The sequence below is a fragment of the Castor canadensis genome, chromosome 8 (genome assembly GCF_047511655.1).
Source record: "Castor canadensis chromosome 8, mCasCan1.hap1v2, whole genome shotgun sequence".
Classification (NCBI taxonomy): Eukaryota; Metazoa; Chordata; class Mammalia; order Rodentia; family Castoridae; genus Castor; species Castor canadensis.
In genome coordinates, this window is record NC_133393.1 from 47939292 (window position 1) to 47962846 (window position 23555).

The following is a 23555-nucleotide window of genomic DNA, read 5'->3' on the forward strand; positions in this document are numbered from 1 at the left end:
ATTGGGTTCTTTGGCATAGTTTATCTTCATTTTTTTGGACTCTGGGATCTGAGTATCTGTTCTCTTCATTTCCCTCTGGTTCCTGTACTAATTTTTTGCTGTGGGGAAACTGGTTTCTCTGTTTTTTCTGTCTTCCTGTCATTGCCCTTGGTGTTGTTACTGTCCCTGTACTGTGTGCAATTAAGTATTTTCTAGCTTGTAATAATAACAATGGCGATATTTAGAATGGAAGGGTGAGAGGAGATGGAAAGCAAAGAAGTTAAAGAAAAAGGGAAAAACAAATAAGCAGAAAAGTAGGAAAAAACAAAACAAGGAATCAAACAAGAAAGTTTTAAAGATATAAACAGGGAGTGTTAGTGTACTAATCGACAGTAAGTCTAACAGGCACTAGAGAGACAGAGAGAGGATTGAAAACAAAAAATAAAAAGAATAAAGATAAGAATAAAAATAAAAATAAGTAAATGAAAAAGAAAAATATATATATAAATAAAATAAAATAAAACAAAATGAAAAATAGAAAAAAAACCCTCCAAGTTCAAATGCAATGAAGTTTCAGTCTTAATAATTTTGGTGTCCGTCTCAGCCTCCAATTCTGGAGATGGTGCCTCAGATGTTGTTCTGTAGTTGCCTCATCAAAGAGGACGCATGAAGTAGAGCAAAACTTGTCCTCATCTTCCCAAGCAGTCTGGGTGCAGGCGACTGGTTTCTCCGTTTAATGTGAAGTGGAGATGCTCTACATCGGCTGGAGGTGTGGAGGGGTCAAAGTTTTGCCTCTTCTCAGTGGTTTTGCCTGCAAGGTGTGTCTCCAGCTTCTCTCCAAGATTTCAGTATAGGAGGCTTTCTGCTTCCTCCCTCTAGCCACCATCTTGGAACAATACACTTTTGAATGATCAGTGGACCATTGAAGAAGCAAACCATCAGTAAACAAATGGCAGAGAGCAATATTTTTTAATGTAAATATGCTGCTTGTAGACCTCCTGGAAAAAGTGACATCACTTCCTCTCCATCTCCCAATGTCACCCTCATAAACTCATTATCTTTCCCTGTATTTATTTAGGTCTCCACTCAGGCACTTCGCATGCTCCATATTACATTTGTTTGCATGCTTCTGCCATTCCTCTAGTAGATGCTGTGAAAGCAGAGTCCCAGTACCAGGGCATCATGTATTAAGAGTATACTAGGTCCCAAGTTATTGCTTGCTGAATGAATATGAAACATTATTTGGATCAAATTCATTGAGAACTTAGAAGGAGAGTTTCTCAATCCTATCACTATTGTCATTTTGTTGTAGATGATTTTTTATTGTGAGAGGCTGTCTTGTGCACCGTAGGATGGTTAGCAGCACCTCTGGAGTCTACCCACTAGATAGAAGCATCTCCCTTCTCAGTGTGGCAACCAAAAATGTTCTGGACACTGCTAAAGTTATCCCCTCCTCCCAGAGGACAAATCCACTATTGCTTTTGAGGATTACTTTTTCATACCTAGGTGCTGGTGGCTCACACCTGTAATCCTAGCTCCTTGGAAAGCTGAGATTGGAAGGATCAAGGCTTGGGCAAAAAAATTCAAGAGACTCCATTTCAAGAGAAAAAAAACTGGGTGTGGTGGCACACACCTGTCATTCCAGTGAATAAAATAAAATAGGATTGTGTTCCAGGCTGACCTGGGCAAAAAGCAAGACTATGTCCAAAATAACAGAGCAAAAAGATCTGGAGGTGTGGCTTAAGTGGTAAACCTCCTGACTAGCAAGCAAGAGTGAAGTCCTGTGTTTAACACCAGTGACACACACACACACACACACACACACACACACACACACACACAAAGAAAAATATTACTTTCTTAATTGTCAGGCCTTTTCTATGTTGCAAATGCCTCAAGACCATCTCTTACCAAAATAAGAGATAGTGGGTTATGTTTTTAAAGTAGTTCATCTTATATGTCATGAGAAGAGATTGGCTGTGGGAGACTTTCCCCTGGTCCCTTGCCCCAAGTAACTTTTAATACATATAAATCAGATCATCTGACTTTGAATCTCTAAAACAAGAAAATTGAAAGCTTAATGAGAATTGGTGTTTCCAGGCTGTGAGGGCAGAGAAAAATGTTTCCTCAAGATTCTTCATTATATAGCAGCAAATGAGCTAAGGAAGGGAGTAAATGCTTCATCAAGAAATAGAAGGTCTGTTCTTTTTTTTATATATTTCTTCCTTGGCCTCTGTGTTATACTCTCTGTCTGTTTTGTTGATGCCTATGGCTCCAGCCCATTGGAGGATAGCTTTGTAGTGAGGGGACTCAGCCTGCCTCCCCCTCCAATGCCTCAGCGTCTTCCACCTCTTGGGGGCAACTTGTGCCTTGGAAGGCCCTATAAAGTCCTGGAAGGTCCCTTAAGGAGGGCTCCTCCCAAACAGGTGGGTATCAGTGCTGTTGGATGTGAGGATGGGGTTCCAAAAAGCAGCCAGCAGCGACTGAATCCCTCTTGGATGGGTTTCCTTGCACATTCCTGGAGTAGAGCTGGAGAAACTAGCTGATCTTAGAGAAAGCAGGACCTTAATGATCTCAGCTCCAGATCCCTTTTCATTCTATTAGTGGCTGGACTTGAGTTGTGGTTCAGAGCTGACACCTCTTGCTTTGGTAGTTTCTAGGTAGTGTATGCATATGGGGAGGTTCAACTGGAACCAGTGGGAAGAAAGTAACAATGAGAAAGCTCAGCCTGGGGAAATATAATGCCTCAGCAGAGAATGGTAGGGTGCCAGGTGCACCCAGCTGAGCTCTTGTTTGGTTTGGTCTAAGTAACCACAATGGATATATGTTACTGAGTCTTGGGGTCTGTGGATGTAGCACAATGCTGGTTGGCTGGTTTGAGGCATAGAGTAGGAACCAAATCAATGCAGCTAGTTGAGTTGATCATGTTTTGCAATTGTGCTGAAGGTTTGTCTTTTTAACTTTATTGTTTGAATAATTATATTCTTAAGGAAGTGGCAAGAAGATACAGAGTGGTATCATATATACTTCCCCAAATAGGATAGTAGCAAAACTGAGACATTGGCACTGGTACAATTTACAGAGTTAATTTATATTTCACCATTTTTCTAGGGATGTGTGTATGTGTGAATGTACACTTATGTGCCTGTACCTCCAGCTCTCAACCTCAAGCTTGTTTTATCCTTCCTGCTATATGAAGGTAGTCTTTCTCCTCTGCTTCCTCTCCTCTTCTTTTCTCTTCCCTTCCCTCTCCTCTCACTCTCTCCTTTCCTTTCCTCCTTCTCTCTTTACTTTCACATGCTTCTCCAATACTTAGATCTGACTATATTCCGAGGCCCAGGACACTGACTTTTCCCTGTAAACATTCCCTAACCTTCTACAGCACACCTTACTTTGAGAGCTAGTATTGCTTCCTGAGTGTGCTGTGAGCAGAAAATAGACTGAGCCAGGGGAAGGTCAATGTCAAGAAAGTGTGTGTGGTTGGCTAATTACCAGTAAGTATCTCATGAGAGATTTATATCCCACATAGTAAGAATTTGGTTGCCTCTCCTGCGTCTGTACCTTCATACCTGCCTCAACCACATCTCTCCAGGATACCATCATGTTTTCTCACCTACCCTTTCTCTGGCCTCCCACAGCCTGCTGAGCTAGTCTGCATCATACTTTTACTTATCATAGTAGAAATCATGGCTCCATTGCTCTCCCCTTAATTCATACCAGCCTGTAAGCTGCAAGAAGTTAGGAACCATGTATTATTTATTCAGATTCAGATAAACAGTATCTAATTGAGTAGACATGCCAAATATTATCAGTCAGTTAGATAAATAGATGGAAAGGTGAGAAGGTCAGGTAATTTGATGATAGCAGAAGCTGTTAGGAAGTTGAGATTTTTATTCCCAGCCTTGAGTTTGATGGCTGGCAGCAATTACTTGGGAAGCCTGGGTGTGAGACAGTGATAGCTGTCTCATTTGCACACTTGGCAATGCTCTCTGGGAAGCTGCTAGCACATTTCACTTTGTCTTGAAGATAATGGGGATATTTAGTTTGGTACCTTGGACTCCTGAGTGTAGTCCCAGGTTAAAAAGCAGATATTCCTTTGCATTTTTGAAAATTCTTTTCCAAATTAAATAAAATAACAAACAGACCAAGCTTTTGACATCTTCCTTTAGACTGGATAGTTAACAATTCTGCATGCTTGTACTCTGTTTATGATTCAGATCTAATTGTGCATTGATCTAAGACTTTGTCTTCTTGCGTGACTGTGAATTGACTGAGGTGTTTTAATTGTTGAATGAATTCATAGGGTAACATCCCAAGGACATTGTAGATCCCTAAAAGAAGATAATGCTTAAGGCTTTGGAAATTCATTACCACCACAACACAAAATTAACATTCGTCTTTTCTATTCGAGTCCACTGTGTTCCCCCTCCTCCCCTCTTACTCCTTCCCTGCTATTGTAGAAAACAAAATAACTTATTATGTAAGGTATTTCTCTTATTTCCTATCTCTTCTTTCTTCTACCTGGTGTATATCATTACTATAGAGTAGCATGGCAAGGCCCCAATGCATCATTATTTTAAAAAATAACAACTCTGAACCCATTTAAGTCTCTTCTGCCAGCATTTCATTGGGAATTGACTCATACATTCAAAGTTATATATACTATATGGTTTCTTGTGTATTCACCTGAGATATGTAGATGCTTGAGCATGGTTCTTGATATCAAACGCAATAACAATGGAATCAACACTGTCACAATGGACTGTCTACTGTCTGTGACATGAGAGATTAAGAACTCCAGTGCCCTGCAGGCTGCCTGGTAACGATGGTGAATATGCTTCTAAGTGTGAAGGTAGGTTTGGCTTGCTGAACTGAAAGCTCTAGATCCCTCATTTGTTTCCTTCCAATTGCACAGTAAGTGAAACCCACTAATTATAGTCCTTTTATTCACAAAAAAGTATGTGAATATGCAGTCCCTTTGGTCTCTGAACCCATTCCTCTATAACACCCTAAGCATGGCTCCTATGGGCATGGGAAGAGATGGTTTTGTACTGTAATTCAATCACCCTCCCCATGTAAAAGAAGTTTGGCTTTCTGTGGTATTCATCACCTGTTGTCAATTGCACCCCAAAGATTCTAAATGGAAAATACTCCAAATATATAATGTACAAGTTTTAAATTATTCTCCATTTTTAACACTGGGATGAAATCTGCAGCCATCTGCTCAAGATATGAATCATCTCTTTGTCTAGCATATCCACACTGTATGTACTACCCATCCATTAGTCACTTAGTAGCTGTCTTGGTTATCAGACCTGTCATGGTATCACAGGGCTTGCCTTCAAGTCATCCTTATTGGACTTTATCATGGCCCCAAAACACAGTAAGGGTGATTCCATCAGTTTTGATGTGCCAAAAGGAAGCTGTGAAATACTTCCACTAAGTGAAAAGATAAAGTCCTCAATTTGATAAAGAAAGCAAATCAAAAGCTGAAGCTGCTAAGTTCAATAGTAAGAATGGAATATTATATAGGGTTCGATGCTGTCCATGATTGTAGGCATCCACTGGGGGTCTTGGAACGTATTCCCTAATAAGAGGAGACGACCATACATAGCAGTACATTGAACATGGTTCTGTGATAAGGGATGATACTGGCCACCAATTCTCAAGCATGTACATTGAATCAATTTAAGAAGTATTGTAAAAACACCAATACCTGAGTCCCAGTCCAGCCATTCTGATTTAATGTGTGTGAGTGCTGCCTCAGCATTGAGATTTTTATAAATTGAGATGTTTAAAATGATTCTATTGCCTGACCTCATTTGAAAACCACTGTTACAAGCATGCAGGTGTTTTGCTAATACCCTGGGTGTGTAATCTTAGTAGCGAGCCCCTGGATCCACCAGGCTTCACTCTAAAGATTAACCCTTTTAAAATGATCTCAATAAATCTCTTTAGAAATCATTTCACAGATTTTATAGAATTTACATTGACTTAGCAAGCTTCAAGTAAGACATCTCCTGTCCCCCAACCACTTGATTATCTGTTTTTGGCTCCCTCCTTCCTCGCTTTTCACCTAACCTTTGCATGGCATTTCTGGACTGTGTGGTAAGGGCATTTTAATTTTATAAGAAACTGCCCAGCTACTTTCCGCATGGCTGTGCATGGACTGACATTCCTTAGCAGCAATGTAGGGACTCAGTGGGTAAGCAGGGTCCTCTTAAAAGCAACTCTGGCTGGAGAACCTAGTTGCTAAGGGAGAAATGGGGGGGTACGTGTAGGAAGCATGGAGTCCCAGTTGCAATCAACAACTTCCACACCCTCTTAGCCCTCAGGGAACAGCACATCTCCCTCTGTGAAGTAATTGGAGTCACAGGAACGAAGTTAGTGCTGTAGGGGAGGAGGCAGTACGGATGCCTATGACAGCTGGTGTCTTTGCTTAGCCACCTTCATTTCTTCCCAAGGTTGCATTTGGGACCTCTGAGGCAATTTTGGTCACACTCAGAAGCCTAAAGAAAGTGTTAATTGTTGAGATTTGTTTCCCAAATGTGTTCTAGTATGAGATCAGCTTTACGTATTTTTCTATTTTTGGCCTGCTCTCCCTCCACCTGGTAATGAATTGTCCACTGGTGCCTCCAATCCTCCTGCTGACCCACAGGAGAAAAGAAATCCATTTACACTTTTCCTAGGAAGCAGCCCCACTGATGAGATGATTCCTAATGAGCCTTCTTTTCCACATTAGCGCACGTCAGCTTCTGCATGTGGTTGCCTCTGATTTAAGAGCAGAAAACTGCTCCTACCAAGAGGCTTTCGGCTCAAGGAACATTAGAGACTGAGTCTCCCCTGCAGGGTAAAAGGCCCACTATCTCCCAGGTGTGGAATCCTAGCCTTCCTACAAATACTGTGGAGCTCTCCAGAGAAGGCAAAGTAGATGTCTAATGCCTGCCAGGATGTCTTGGACTGAAATCAGGGGAGTCAATTTCCTCCTTCCCCAAACCAGTTCATCATTTCTTCCTGCATCTCTTGCTTCATCGAGGAGCCTGAAGGAGTCTGCTGGATGCCCAGCTCAGCAAGAGAGTCTCCCTGCCAGAAAGAAGAGATGCTTTCATGGGAAACTCCACACACCTCTTATTGGCACATATTCTTCCTGTAACACAGAAGACCCAGAAATAGGATCCCAGGGGCAAGAATAATATAGGATTACAAGCTATTGAAAGTCAATGCTGGATGTAAAAAGAAGCAACTACTGCAGACTTGACCCCTCAGTCAGCAAAAGAAATTCTTCACCAAGGAAAGGATTAATTTCTCTTTCTTCCAAACCAACACTCCCTAGTGTTATTCTCTTTCTCATTAGAGGATTAAAAAGTGGTTTTGCTAAAAATATAAAGAGAGTTACACTGAAAGATAGGAAGTAGTCATGAAAAATATGCTGGGAAACTGGGCTTCAGATGAATGAATGAGAAAGGTGCACCTGTCGAATAACCACAGCCTGCTGTTCACATTAGCCCCACACAGGTTAACCCACTGCAAGAGCACATTGTCAAGTTCACAACAAAGTGACAAAAAGCCTGACTCCACCGCTATGCTCCTCTCCTTAACATCACCGCACAACAACTTGATGTGGTTCCTGTGTTTTCAGGACATAATACTTAAAAATGGTTAGTGTGTGTACTAGACAAATCTGAAGATGCTAGTGCAATTATTCTAAATTATCTTTGCCCTAACTTGAGCTTCAGAGAAGGAGGGAAAGCAAAGTCCTGGGCTGGGGAATGTTTTCTGACGTAAGAGACATAAATAAGAGATGTTCTTAACAGTTTGCAATGACAAAAATTTGGAAGCAACCAAAATTCATCAGAAGAGGAGATGAAATTGTGACCTGTACATATAAGATCTACTCAACAGCTTAGAAACTGAAGTGGCACCTGTTAGATACCTCCTGGAATATTGTAATAAATTAGTCACAAAATCAGTGGTAAATTCAACTGTCATTAATTCCAATAAGTTGTTGGTCAGGTTTTTCTATGTGGACAGCCATACTGAGTGCACAGAGTAACATTTTTGTGCATTTTGTTTCTCTTTCAAATCCTTGAACATTTTTTTGTCTTGCTATCTGGTAGGTACCTTCGGTATGATGCTGAATAGAAGTGGTGAGGATGAACATGCTTGCTTCATCCTTGATTTTAAACAAAAAGCTTCTATTATTTCACCACTAAATATAATGTTCACTGTAGATCTCTATTTTAGACCATATTTCTTTAGAAAGCAGATAGTTGATTTTTAAAGTGCAATTTGGCACTCTTTTTTTTGCTTTATAATCGGGTTAGTTTTTACTTATTATGACCTCTAATAGCTTTATAATTATTTCTTGTATCCTTCTTTCCTTCTTTTCCTCCTTCCCTGTCACCTTCCCTCCTTCCCTCCATCCATCCCTTTCTCTCTTTCTATCTATCTTTCTTCCTTTCGTGACAGTGCTGGGGGCCTTGCACTTACTAGCAGGCACGCTAACACTTGAGCTACCCTGCCAGCCCCTTTTACATTGGTTATTTTTAGTCTAGGTTCTCACTTTCTGCCCAGGCATAAGTTGCTTTCTTTTGTACCTTGTTCCTTTCCTCCATTCTTTCCATTTTTTGGATTGTTTGGAGGGTTTGATTTTTTTCTTTTGTTAGTCTAGAAAGCATATAGTGTATTTTTAGTTTTATAGTTATGCTTGAAATTTTGCCATGAATGTTTTACTTAATAAAGCTTAATGTTAGTATTTATTTTTAAGCCATTTCCTATAGTATGTATGTATGTGTTTATTTTTACTGTGGTAAAAACACATGACATTTAAATTACCACCATTACCATTTTCTAGTGTACAGTTCAGTAGTGTAAACTATATCACATGATTGCACAATGGATCTCCGAACTTTTTGATCTTGCATAACTACACATTGTCTTCACTCTCTTTCTTTTTTTTTCTTTATTATTTCTTTTTTTTTCTTTTATTATTCATATGTGCATACAAGGCTTGGGTCATTTCTCCCCCCTGCCCCTACCCCCTCCCTTACTACTCGCTCCGCCCCCTCCCTCTCCCCCCATCCCCTCAATATCCAGCAGAAACTATCTTTCCCTTATTTCTAATTTTGTTGTAGAGAGAGTATAAGCAATAATAGGAAGGAACAAGGGTTATTGCTGGTTGAGATAAGGATAGATATAGAGGGCATTGACTTACATTGATTTCCTGTACGTGGGTGTTACCTTCTAGGTTAATTCTTTCTGATCTCACCTTTTCTCTAGTTCCTGTTCCCCTTTTCCTATTGGCCTCAGTTGCTTTTAAGGTATCTGCTTTAGTTTCTCTGCATTAAGGGCAACAAATGCTAGCATGAAGAAAAGGACATCAGAATACTTATGTTCAGTCACATCTCTCTGGTAGTTTTGTGCTGTGTGATTTCCTCTGTTAGGCAGCTCCTGTGTGACCGCTATGGTCCCTCCTTCTGGTATTCACACCCTTGTTAATTCCCTTCCCTTGAGTGGCTCTGTGGCTTGCTTCTAAGCAGTAAAACATGGCAGAATTGTTGGGATGATATGTCTCAGATTAGGCTACAAAAAGTTTATGACATCTGTCTATATTGTCCCCCTTTTCTCTCTCTCAAAGCCCTCATTTTAGGGGATACTTGTTGTCATGTATGAGTAAGCCTCGTGGAGAGACCCACGTGGCAAAAATGTGGTTGTAGCCTGTATTTTGTTAGTCTACAACATGTTTGAAAACACTTAGACGAGGTGCCATATTTATAAATTAGAAGGTTGTACCTCTAGACTAGGATGTCTAGTTTCTTTTGAAAAATTAGGAAATCAGGCCCTTCAGGTCCCACAATCTCATGTGGCCATCAGATGGAACCAAACAGCACAATTCCTCTAGAGATGAGGTGAGTGCCATAGTCCCTGACATGTTGAACTGCAAATGACAACTGCCCCCTCCATTCTTTATACACACTCCTGTATTTATGGTGGGCCATAAACCTATCATATGTTGAAAATGCATAAAATACCCTTAACCTATTGACTGTCTTAGTTTAGCAGCACAGCACAACATAGTATCTGCTATTCTTCTCACATTCTGAGACCTGAATGGATTATTTTATTATTAGTTATTATTAATCTTTACTGTGCCTATTTGCAGATTATATTTTATCATAGGCATGTATGTATGGGAAAAACATAATATATATTAATATATTTATAAATATATTATATATAGGATGTATATATTTATAAATAAATAAATAAATATATATATATATATGGTTTGGTGCTATTCGCAGTTTCAGGCATCTTCTGGGGGTCTTGGAACATATGCCTCCTGGATAAGAGGGACAACTGTATGCCTTTTCCATGTAAAGAAAATTCCACGTAATATAAAATTACATAAAATTCCATGTAATTTTATGGAATTACTGGTCCTATCAAAACTATAAGAGCCCCATGGATCTTTTGTATATGCAAAAGATATAGGGTCTTGGGCAAGAAAGGATGTGGGAAAATCACCTAAGAGAAGGGCTGCACAGAAAAAGGATCTTTGCACTTTGGAGATGTCATTGAGGAGAGTGTCTGGTCTTGGTTGATGTGGTATCTATGACCTGAAAGTGGGTGCATTCTCAGGGTAGTTTTTAATGCTTGAAGAGGAAGCAGAGTTTGCCTGGGAAGGTCCACTTGGGCTCTTCTGCTGACTGGTTGCCATGTTTATGATACACTGCCTTTCTGGCTCAGAGGTACCTCTTCTGAGCAAGGGAGCACTTGGATTGAAGGCCTGAGGAGCTGCTTAGTCTGAACACTTTCTAGCTCTATAAGAAACCCCATAGACTGCCTATGGTGGGCCAGGCTGGATGCTGACCTCTCCCTATAGAATGCCAAGCTTACAGGGAAATTAGTCATCATGAGACTGCTCCCCCCACAGTCAGTGCAGCGGCCACAAGGCAGACGGTTAAACCTATAACTCTGCAACTCAAGATGACACCCACGAGCTGCCCCTGGCTCCTCACCCCAGGGTGGGGTTACACTGAGAGTATAACCGAAGAGACCAATGTCCCCCATGTCTACACCACCATGGAATTGTGAACAGGGAGTATAGTGTGACCTGTAAAGCCCACCTGTGACAGAAGAGGTAGGTCAAGAGGGAGCACTCCAGGGTCTTCTCCTGAGCTGACTGGGTGTTAGCATGAACAGTACCAGACAGTTGCTGTGATGGGAGGGAAGACAGCATCTGCTGTTTTGAGCTCTTGAAGACTTCACCTCTGTGGCTCTGCCTCTAGGAATTATTTAGCAGGCATGTTTGGGTGATAACAAAGGCAGGAAAGAAATTGGGTCACATCCTCATTACTAGGTGTGCACAAAGCCTCCTCCCTAGTTAGCTAGAAATTCAGAATGTTTATATCCATATGGACAGACCAGAGAGAGCTATGTGTTTTTTTTTTTTCTATCTTTGTAAGTAAGTAGGAGTGAGGACAAAGAGTTGTAAATGAGCCAGCTAGTCTTGGAAAAAAGTAGAACAGAAAGACTGTTCAGCTCAAGTGGTCCCATACAAAAATTCAGAAATACAACAGTAGAAATACAATTGGATCAGAACCTCCAGTTGATGAAGGGGGAGGGTAGAGGGCAGGGGGACAGGTGGCCCAAATAATGTATACACATATGAACAAACGTATAAACAATTAACAAAAAGAATCTGCAGTTGAGATGATCACAGAGGACATAATTTTCTAAGAATGCTTATGGATCAGATCAAGGGACAGTAATAATGGAACAATGAGACAATGACCCAGCAAAACTTAAGAGCCCATCATTTGAGGAAAAGCACCAGAGTAGAAGGGAGTTTGTGAAAAAAAAGATGGGGCTTAAAGGATCTTAAGGATACAGTAGACAATACGTAAGTAAAGAGAGTTTAAATTGATGACTGAGCACCAAGTCCAGAGTCAACAGGTTGGTAGTTCAAAGCCTGCATCCTCTGCTGATCTGAGGTGATAATCTTTCTTTTTAGAGAGTGGAGAAACATTTATTACCTGCAGCAAATAAGGAGAACACAGGAATTTTATTTCCAGAGTAATGACCATATTTTATCTTTGGTCTGGAACGTATCAGAAGCCAAGAAGATGCTGAAATAAATATTATACAACTTCAGGAAAGTACACGAGTTATAGGGACTAATAAGTAATAAACTGGTGCAGAAGCATGTATCTGCAATCCCAGCTACTCAGAAGGCTGAAACAGGAGGATCGTAATTCAATCTGAGCAGTGACTAAGAAACCCCCATCTCAAAAAGAAAAAAAGAGGGTAAAGATGAGGAAGAAATAAATTTAAACACATAGTATCGATATCTTGAAATATTATCTTAAGAAATATAATAATAAATGGGATAATTTTGTGATAATTTGTGTGTACTTTGTTACTGAAGGTTTTCAAAGCAATTTAGAAAAGCCTGCTGTATTCATTAAATGCTTAAGGCAATGTCTGCAAAAAAAAAAAAAACCAGCTTAAGTTAACAAAGTTTTCATGTGGTAGTTGTGCAAGTAGTTTTTAAACTACTTAAATTTTTTAAAGTTTAAAGATATATTTTAAACACAGTGTATGAAGAACAAATTGGGCACTAAAACATACAGAGAAGCCTTTTGAATAAGAAAGATCCCAGCTATGGGGAAGGATCCTAATGGATAACAGATAAGGGACTCAGATCTTTCTATTCTGGCTTTCTCACTAGAGGCTGTGGGGTTTCCATCTAGCCATAAGGGGAGATACATGTTAGGTTTCAAATAAAGGAGTCTTTGGACAGCACTACAGCTAAACAGGCAGCCCTTATGAATCTGAAGACTACAAATCATATTTTGAAAGGCCAGCAGGAATTTCTAACTGGAGATCCTTTTCTTTGGCTGGCAGTCCTGTTCGTTACCACTTACCACTGTTCTGAAGGTGGAAAGGTACTAGAGGGCAAACTGGTTTGGGGTTTCAAGATGACACCTTCTTGGAGAAGGTCAAATGCTGACTTGCACATTGCCCACTGCACATGAATTACCCATCAGCCTCAGCCGAATGTACAAATACTTGTTTCTGGTGAACCCCAAAATACTTCTGCTGCCCACTTCTTTCTCCAGTAGGCCCGGGATACTACTTTAAGGCAAAGAACAACACCAAACTAGGTGGACTGCAGTTACTGGATGGAGCTAAATGCAAACCCCCACCTTATTGCTGGGTCTTGGCGGGGGCACTTCCTGGTCTGTGTTCCTCAACTGCTGTTGTAAGTACTGATGACCTCTCCAGCTGGATGCTCCTTCATCACTGGGAACGTGGTGCCTGCTGGACTCTGCCAGGAGCCCCAGCTACACAAGCTAGAGCTTGGAATGGGCTCTTTCACATTCAGTTTCTTTGGCCTCTGATTGTCTTCCCACAATGCCCCTCCTGCAGGCCCAGGACCGGACAATGGCTGCTACTTTGTAATGTGCTGACTGTACTGTGGCTTTCACAAAATTAGCTTCTAGGGTGGAGGGCAGCCCAACCTCATCCCTCCCTCCCCATAGATGCCCCTCCCAAAACATGAGCAGAGCCAGCTGTCCCTGGGCATTTCATCTGAGGATTGGAAAGGACACTGGACACCCTTTTGAGAGATATTCCTGCCTGCAGAAGATGCCTCTTTGCAACCAGACTCTTGGCTCTCTCCCTTCTTTAGGTCCTTGTTCACTACAGTACTTAGCATCTTCTTTAAAAAGTTTAGGTGATTTCATGCCACTTTGGAGGCTTTGCAAAGTAGTCACCAAATGGAAACCAGGGAGATCCCAGTGGTTGGGTCCCTTGAACACACCTGCATGGTTTGCTTCCTTTCTAGCACCTGTTCACTTTCAACTAACATTTTTAAAATCTGCATCTCCTTGTTGTCACTCCTGTATGTCTTTAATTTGACCCAAAAAGTCAGCCCAGGCATCTTGCTGTTTAACCCTGCATGGCCAAAATTTTCACTTTGTAATTGTATCTCTGTCTCTGCAGTTATGTGTCTATTTTTCCTTAATTGTACAGTTTTATAGCCCTGTTAATCTGGGAAAGTAAATTCTGACAGAAATTGCTTTCTGTGTTTGAAAGTATTGCTAAATGACTGTATGGCCTGTGGGTTTTTTTTTTTTTTTTTGGATGTTGCTGCTTCTTTGGTGTTTGTTTTATGCTCCATTTACTTAAAAAATATTGGGTTCTGAGGAAAATAGTTTTTTTTTCCCATCCCTTTCCTCCCAGGGAAATTTTAAAAATGTTATCTATGAACATTTTATCCACATGCTTTGCTCATTCTGCAATAATGCTAGGTCATTTGCAGTTTACCTTCTGTTCTGCAGGCATTGTTGCCAGCGTCGTTTTACATTGTAGAAATCTGATTAATTGTCCTGTTTGACTACCTTGATGGATTATTCAGGTGCTTGTGACCTGATTTAGACTAGGTAGTTAAGGGACTTTTTGAGGTCAGGTAAATTGCCTGCCCTGTTGCAAAGTTCAGCAACATGTGAAACATATTTAGGCAGATGCAGATAAAGCTGGTTGCCTTGGAGGACAGGAGAGCAGATGTTGACTACAAGTCTGAAGCATGAGGATCAGATACCGTGGGAACTGACTCTGGAAACTCCCAGGGGATGGCCAGGTCCATGGGATTGCCCCCAACATACTGCCCAAGTTAGGGCTCCCCACCCTACCCCACACGCTCCATAGGGGAAACTGATGTTGGGTGTGGGAATAAGCATGCCAACTGCACAGGAGGGCTCTGACTGCACAACCTTGTTCTTACTGATAAGGCAACCACCCTTCTTTAATTTGTGACATATCACTTTCAGATACCACCTCGCAACAAAATAGAACTTGGTGCACATGGCTGAAAATGTAGATGTTATGGACCTCCTGTATCACTGAGCAGTTCTGGATGTATGCTAGTAAAGGAAGCCAAACTGGTCCAGTTCTGAAAGTGTACAGAGAAGGGGAGGCTAGGGAGAGGGGTGGGAAAGGGAGAAACCTTCCTTTAATCAGAAGACTCTTTCTTCTTTCTTCTGCTGTTCCTCCTCCTCCTCTTCTTCCTCTCCTCAACTTCCTCTTCTTCCTCTCTTCTCTCTCCTCCTCCCCCATCTCTACCTCTTCTTCTTCCTCCTCTTCCCTTCCTTTTCTGCCTTTCTTTCTTTCTTCCTTCTCTTTCTCCTCCTCCTCTTCCTCCCATCCTCCACCTTCTTTTGCCAGCCCTCAGACTACTTAGGGTTTTTATCTTTTTGCACAGAGACTTACTTTTGAGCTGTATCCTCTCCCTGTCCCCACTCCATGTTTCTAAGATCAGATGGCATGGGTGGCTCTCTAATAGAATTCCATGAGAGAGCTTTAACCTACTGGATATGGAGTTAGAACACTGGGGTTTGTATCATGGTTCAGGTATGTTACTTTAGATACATATTTAATATGTACATGCCTCAGTTTCTACATCTAGAAAACGGAGATAAACAACCCACCTACCTCATAGTGCTTTTTGTAAGGATTAACTGAGGTCTTATAAGTGGAAGGGCTTTCTTAATTTCAAATGACATACAGAAGAGAGAGATTGTTATGACAATGATATTTTCTGAAAGGAATTCTACAAAAGTGAGACCCTGCCTCCCACCTTACTGATAACCTGGTACTTACAGGGATTCTCTGCTTATCGAGGTTGCTATAGAATTTATCTATTTTTGGAGGGGTGGGAACAGCACTAGGGTTTGAACTCAGGGCCTCACACTTGCTAGGCAGGTGCTCTTACCACTTGAGCCATTCTGCCAGTCCCAGAATTTCATATAGACTTTCTATTGCTGGAATCATTTGGAAGATCCAGAAATTGAGGCTATGATCTCGTGAAGAGTTTGAGAGATCTTTTTCTACTCTTGACTAACTATCTTTATAAATCTCCAGATGATTAATATCTAAGGCCATTGATTAAAATCCCACTACTCAGTATTGCTATTGTAGCATAAGAAGCATCATAAACAATACATAAAAGAGTGAGAGTGGCTGTGTTTCAATTAAATTTCACTTATAGACACATACATTTGAGTTTCATATAATTTCCATGTGTCACAGTGGTTTAGTTTGGATAATAATGCTCCCCAAAGCTTCATCTTCACCAGGCTCTGGTGGCTCACACCTGTAATCCTAGCTACAGCCTCAAGGAGGCTGAGCCTGGGAGGATCATAGTTCAAGGTCAGCCTGGGTAAATAGCTGTGACACCCCATCTTCAAAATAACCAGAGCAAACTGGACTGGAGGTGTTGTTCAAGCTTGCTGTACAAGTGCAAAACCTTGAATTCAAACCCCAGTACCACAAAAAAAAAGAAAAAAACCCCAGACTTGGTTCCCAATGTGGCATTATTTGTAGGTGGTGGAACTTTTAAGAGGTGGGGCCCTGTGGCAGGAAGCTAGGTCATTGGGGGTGTGTCCTTAAAGGAAACTGAACTGCCCTGGTCTATTCCTCTTTTACCATTTTACTTCCTGGTCACGAGGTGAGCAATTTTTCTGTCACATGCTCCAGTCATAAAATGCTGCCTCCTCCACAGGCCCAAAGCAGTGGGGCCAATAGATCATGGACTGAAAATTCAAAACTGTGAGCCAAAATAAACCTTTTCTTCTTATGAGTTGATTATTTCAACTTATTTGTTATGGAGGTGGAAAGCTGACTAACACACACAGATATTCTTCTTCTTTTGGATTCTTCAATCATTAAAAAATTTAAAACTATTCTCATCTCACAGACCATGTAAAAATAGGCATTGAGTGGGATTTGACCTGTGGGCTGCAGTTTGCAGGTACCAACTGCCCTACTATTCCAGGTGGCCTGTGAGCATCAGAGAGAAAACAGAAGCCATTTATGTATGTGTCACAGGTCCCTTACTGTGTATGACCCTCCTCTTTGCTCTGTTGGGTTGAAGTATGTGAAATGACAATGTTGGAGTCTACACACAAGGTTCTTACAGAAAATACAACCCAGATCTCTGCTCCCAAATCCTTATCAAAAAATCCATCAACAAACCCCACAAAAGCAACAATAATAATACTCTGGGGGTAGAGAATTTCCTGAAGGGCACACAACTCAACCATTCCTGTAGACAATCAACTTTCTCCCAGAATAAGGCAGACCTGTGAGTGCTGCATTCATGAGTTCTAGAGTGGCCCTTTGCAAAACCTATCCTGATTCTGAGGCTTTGTCCACACCCACGTAACTATGGAATTTCTTAGAGATGCTGCTCAGGAAGCCATTTACTCTGGAGTTAAATTCCTCTCTGCTTATCCCAGAGGTTTTTGTTTTGTTTTGTTTTGCTTTTTTTAAAGAAACGATGTCATTTCCTTGTTTGATTTGTCTTCATAGTCAAATAGAGGTATCTCTATTGGCTGTAAAATACCTTACAAAGTCATTGGCAGTGAAGAGTTATTGAACATGCAATAGGCACTAAGTACTTTTTAGAGCCCTTTGCATTTAATCTTCATGCAGCCCTGCGAGATAGGTAAAATATTATCCCTGCATAGCTCTCTGAATAATGTCACCAAAGGCAGCCATGTCCTGGCCATGGAAACTGTGACTATTATCTTAGATGGCCAAAGGAACTTTGCACATATGATTCAAGTTGGGGAGATTATCCTAATCACAGTGTCCTTCTAGGAAAGTGGTAGAAGTGATTTGACACAGAACAAGAAGGCAAGGTGACAACTAGAGCAAGATGGAGGAAGAGGCCAGGAACCAAGGAATGCACTGTATAAACTGGAAAAGGCAAAGAAATGGGTTCTCCTTGAGAGCCTCTGAGGGAGTAAGGCCCCACCAACACCTTGATCCAGGGAAACTGACTCAAACTTCTGATTCCCAGAGCTCTGAGAGGATGAATGTTGTGTTGTTTTAAGTCATGAAGTAGATACTTATTACAGCAGCAGTAGGAAGCTAACACACTCACCTCACAAACAAGGATCTCTGAGACCTAGGGAGTATTGCTCAGGAGTTTGAATGAAGTTTGTTGACTCTAGATCCTAAGCCCTTACCTCTCACCTGCCTCGTCTGTTACATATGTCCTGATCTCCTCTACTTTTTCTTATTTCCCTTAGTTCAGACTGCTATGACAAATTATCACAGACTGAGTGGTTTAAACACCAGACCTACATTTTTCACAGTTCTGGAGCCTGGAAGTCTGAGATTAGAGTGATAGCAGGGTTGGGTTCTTGGTGTGGGCTTCCAAGTGTCTTTTCAATGTGTCCTCACATGGTGAGATGAGTGAGCTCTTTAAGGTCTCTTTTTCAAGAGCATTAAATCCCCTTCCTGTGGGCCCACCCTTATGACCTAATCATCTTCCAAAGGTCTCGCCTCCTAATACCATTGGGAAGTAGGGATTTAAAATAAACTTTTGGAGGGTGTTGTAGTTTGAATATGAACTGTCCCTCCCAGAAGGCTCATGTGTTGGGAGTTTAGTCCTGAGATGGTGATGCTATTTTGGGAGGTTCTAGAAACTTTAGGAGGTGGGACTTTCCTAGGAGGTGGGAAGAAGTAGGCTGCTGGTGGCAGGTCCTTGGGGGTATCTTGTCCCTGGTCCCTTCCTCTCTCACTGCTTTCTGGGTGCCATGAGATGAAGAATCTGCTCCCACTAGTATGTTGTGTTACCTCATCATGGGCTCAGAATCAATGGCACCAAGTACAGTGGATTGAAATACTGGAAACCATGAGCCAAAATAAATATGCCCTCCCTTAAATTGTTTCTGCCAAGTATTTGGTCATAGCAGTGAAAACTCTAATAAGGGGGTCCACAACCTTGCATCACACTGACCCTTACCCTCCTGCTTCCCCTATGGCTCCTACTGCTGCTTCTAGCCTCTTCCAGTCTGTAATCTACTTCATATTTTTGTGTACTAGAGGCCGAATTTCAGTCAACGGTGGGCAGTTGTGGTGTGTCTCTGGTTTTTTGGTTTTTTTTGTATTATTTTATGATTGAACAAAGGAAAGGTCCCCAAATGCTTTTGTTGTATCTTGTGCTTTGATAAAGACTGTGGCTCTCTTTCCTGTAGCTCTGGCAGTTGAACAGGGTAGGACTTCTGCTTTTTCAGAAAAAAATTCTCACTTCCTGATTGGTACTGAGTCAGGAAACTATTTATGAGTTCCTCTTTAAGGAATTGTGTATTATTTAGAGCAGTTTTTAGCCTAATGTTCCTTCCCCATGACACACAAAAGTCACAAAATGAAAAGAGAAAAGATGAATGAAGTACAATCCTAGAAAACAATGGATGCTTCATTCTGTGAGAATGAAGGGCCCTTTGTGGGCACCTAAGGATGTCTAAACACAAGGCTGGATAGAGCATCACAGCAGGCAGCAATCAGTGTGTAATCAGTGTGAAAGGCTTGGGGGCACTGCCTCTGTGAACCCAGCAACAAAATGGAGACCATATCTGGCTGGCAGGGATAGACAGCCATTCAGCTCCCAAAAACTCCATGACTTTCAGGAGATGGAGTAGAGTTCACTCCTGCAGAAGCTCCTAGGACACAGCTTGCCTTTCTGTTGATCCCAAAGTGTGACCAAGTATCCCTCTGATCTTAAGACTGTCAAAATGATGCTAGTTCAGGCTCTTTCTGACTACAAATCCTACTTTCAGCACAAAGAGCTTCCGTTTTAATATCCACACTCCGATTGACAACCTGAGGGCTCTTTCCAAAAAGTAGCCTCTGGCAACCCACTCTTATCGCTGCCCCCATTTCCTGCCCCTTTCTCATCCCATGGGCTTCCAACCTTTTCTCAGCCTCTAGAATTGTAAACCTTGTCACCTCTCTGTCTTCAGAATGCTACTCTCTCTGCAAAAGCTCTCCTTCCCTTCCCTCCTCTATTCCATGACGTCTGGAGTCAGACAGGCTGGCAGTTAATTTGTTTTAATTCCACAAATATGTACTCAATACCTTGCCTTCTTTGTGCCTCTGAGGGTATATCTGCCACTATCAGCTGTGTGGCCTTAGGAAAGTTAGAACATCTCCAACCCTTAGTTTACACATCTGTGAAACAAGCATGATGCTTACGCAGCCTTTAGCACAATGCGTGGCACACATTAGCAAGCCCTCCACAAAGATTAGAAGACATAGCTACTTTTTAAATCATTCTTTAAGTTTCAACTCAAGCTTGATGATTCTTTCATGGACAAATTAGACAGGAACCTCACCCTCTTCTGACCACCATGCACCCTTGTACGCAACACTTGCCTCTGTGACAACCCTTCACACAAAGCATTTACCCTGTGGTTTCTTTGATCGTCAAGCCACTCTGGGACGAGAGCTGTGTTTCCTCTATTCCCTTATTTTGAGTCCCAAGAGCAGTGCTTTTTCCCCGAGGTTTGGCAAATTTGTGGAGTAGCCTCATCTCCAGAAGGCTGTGCCTCTCCCGCTCCAGTTGGGCAGGTCATATGCCCTTGCTCTTTCCCTCATGGTCCAGGTCTTTTTGCCTCTGCTGGTGGTGAGTGGAAACGATGTGTCAGACTGGGCTGCAGTCAGGGGGTGAGTGTGGGTAGCAGGGTAGCCATGGAAACCTTTACATGAGGATGAACTGGAAAGACAACTCCTGATAAGCCCATGGTTCATCCCACAGCTTACATAAATGGGATGCCTGTGGTCTAGCGTCCCTTCCCCATGTGAAAGGCAAGAGTGAGGAGCACTTCCACCATCCAGCCATTCATTCTCTTTCACTTATTTGTAACTCAACGTTCCTTCTTTTTAAAGTAGTAAAACAAATCTGGTGAATGACCCTGGCAACCAGACTGACTGTCTAGATCTCCCTAGACCAGCTCCATGAGTAGCAGAAGTTAGGATCAGGTATTTGCACAAGAGCTGCATCTCTACTACTCCCAAGCCTACAGTGGGGCCAACTTTGATCTTAAATGGCATCTCCCTCCACTTCCTTCAACCTAAACAGCATTTGTCCTGTCTCCCTCCAGATAGCCAGATTTCATAATGCTGTGCCTTTCCATGAGCAGGTCCTTCTAATCACCACTGAAGGTGTGATCTCAAGGCTGGACTGGTTTCTCCTCACTTAGGAACTCTCTGATGGGCTGAATTGTGCCACATCCCCATTCATTGTTGAACTCCTGTCAGTATGTGAGAATTGACTATTTGGAGATAAGGTCTTTGAAGAGATGATTCAGGCTGGCCTGAACAACCTCAGCCTCACAAATGCTGGGATTACAGTTGTGAACTTCTATGCCTGGCCCTCATTAACATTTTTTTTTTTTGGTAGAGCTGGGGATTGAACTCCAACATGCTAGGAAACTGCTCTGCCACTGAGCCACATTCCAACCTGTGATTAAGTTTAAATGAGGTCATTAGATGAGCCTCGAATTCATTAGATGATCCAATCTAACTGGTATCCTTATAAGATCAGGACACAGACACACACAGAGGGAGACCATGTGAAGACATAGGGAGGAGGCCCCATCTGCAAGCCAAGGAGAGAGGATTCAGGAGAAACCAGTCCTGCCCACACCTTGATCTTAGATTCTAGCCTCCAGAACTGTGAGAAGATAAGGTTCTATTGTTTCAGCCATTTTGTTATAGCAGGCTTAGTGGAGAAAGACACACCCTAATAGGTTGGTTCAGATGTTCTAGTCATTGGATTGTGATTTCTCTGGAGGCAGCTTGCTCTGGCCCATTAGGACAAAGACCACACCTCACTTACTGTCTTGCTTCATTTTGTGCTGCTAGCACAGAATACCACAGACTGGGTAGATTATAACAGCAGAAATTATTGACTCTCCATTCTGGAGGCTGGGAAGTCCAAGATCCGGAGGCTAACATCTGATGAGGGCTTTCCTGCTGTGTCATGACATGAGAGAAGGACAAAGATGAGGATGGGAGGGATACCAAACTGGCCTTTTTATTACTGACCCACTCCTGGATTCTGGATAAAGAGACACTAATCCACTCATGAAGGCAGAGCCCTCACACTTTAATATCTCTCATTATGTCCCACCTTCAAGCACAGTTGCACAGGGGCTTGAGCTTCCAACTCACATTCAAATCACAGCCCTCACTTTTGCTGCCTTTTGCACGAGAGAAAACCCTGGCATCCGTTGCTGCTTCCCAGGTGCTTGCTGAGTTACTGAGCGACACAACTACCACAGGAACTCTGGAGGTGGCAGCAGAGCATGGGAATTCTTGGGCACAAGTGACTTTTTCACTTGATTTGCAAATAAACACACTGCCAAGAGGCACAATCTTGGAGGCATCTTTTCCTAATTTTTATGATTTGGAAGACTCATTGATCATTTTATTTTGGGGGCTGCTATTAGTGATTTCTATATTTAAACTTTTTTCCCCCTTTTCTTTCTTTTTTTTTTTTATTATTCATATGTGCATACAAGGCTTGGGTCATTTCTCTCCCCTGCCCCCACCTCCTCCCTTACCACCCACTCCGCCCCCTCCCTCTCCCCCTTACCCCCTCAATACCCAGCAGAAACTATTTTGCCCTTATCTCTAATTTTGTTGTAGAGAGAGTATAAGCAATAATAGGAAGGAACAAGGGTTTTTGCTGGTTGAGATAAGGATAGCTATACAGGGCATTGACTCACATTGATTTCCTGTGCGTGTGTTACCTTCTAGGTTAATTCTTTTTGATCTCACCTTTTCTCTAGTTCCTGGTCCCCTTTTCCTATTGGCCTCAGTTGCTTTAAGGTATCTGCTTTAGTTTCTCTGCGTTAAGGGCAACAAATGCTAGCTAATGTTTTAGGATTCTTACCTATCCTCACCCCTCCCTTGTGTGCTAAAGCTTTTATTGTGTGCTCAAAGTCCAATCCCCTTGTTGTGTTTGCCCTTGATCTAATGTCTGCATATGAGGGAGAACCTATGATTTTTGGTCTTTTAGGCCAGGCTAACCTCACTCAGAATGATGTTCTCCAATTCCATCCATTTACCAGCGAATGATAACATTTCGTTCTTCTTCATGGCTGCATAAAATTCCATTGTGTATAGATACCACATTTTCTTAATCCATTCGTCAGTAGTGGGGCATCTTGGCTGTTTCCATAACTTGGCTATTGTGAATAGTGCTGCAATAAACATGGGTGTGCAGGTGCCTCTGGAGTAACCTGTGTCATAGTCTTTTGCGTATATCCCCAAGAGTGGTATTGCTGGATCAAATGGTAGATCAATGTCTAGCTTTTTAAGTAGCTTCTAAATTTTTTTCCGGAGTGGTTGTACTAGTTTACATTCCCATCAACAGTGTTTCCCCCTTTTCTGAGACAGCCCAGGCTGGCCTTGAACTTGTGATCCTCCCTCAGCCTCCAAAGTGCTGAGATTACAGGTGTGTACCATCCTGCACAGCTCTATAGTTAGACTCTTATTTCCTTTCTTTTGACCTCTTTGTTGCTCTCCTAAGGCTGTCCTCCTTCCTTCTTCCCTCTCCTCTCAAGGCTCCAGTGGCTCTTGAAAGCCTTCTTTAGGTAGAGAAAGTGTTGGGCTGCTGGTTCTGGCTCTCCTACCCATACCAACTAAGTGCTAAGGCAGCCCACATCTATGGGCCTTAAGTACCCCATAAACACAGTAGGAAATTTCAAAAGGTC

General features: G+C 42.0%; 1 protein-coding gene across 3 annotated transcripts in view; it reads right to left on the reverse strand.

The window, feature by feature from the left end:
• Nucleotides 1–23555, reverse strand: part of Ly86 (lymphocyte antigen 86) — a 64625-nt gene that overhangs the window by 40842 nt on the left and 228 nt on the right. The gene's annotated exons all lie outside the window — the stretch shown is intronic.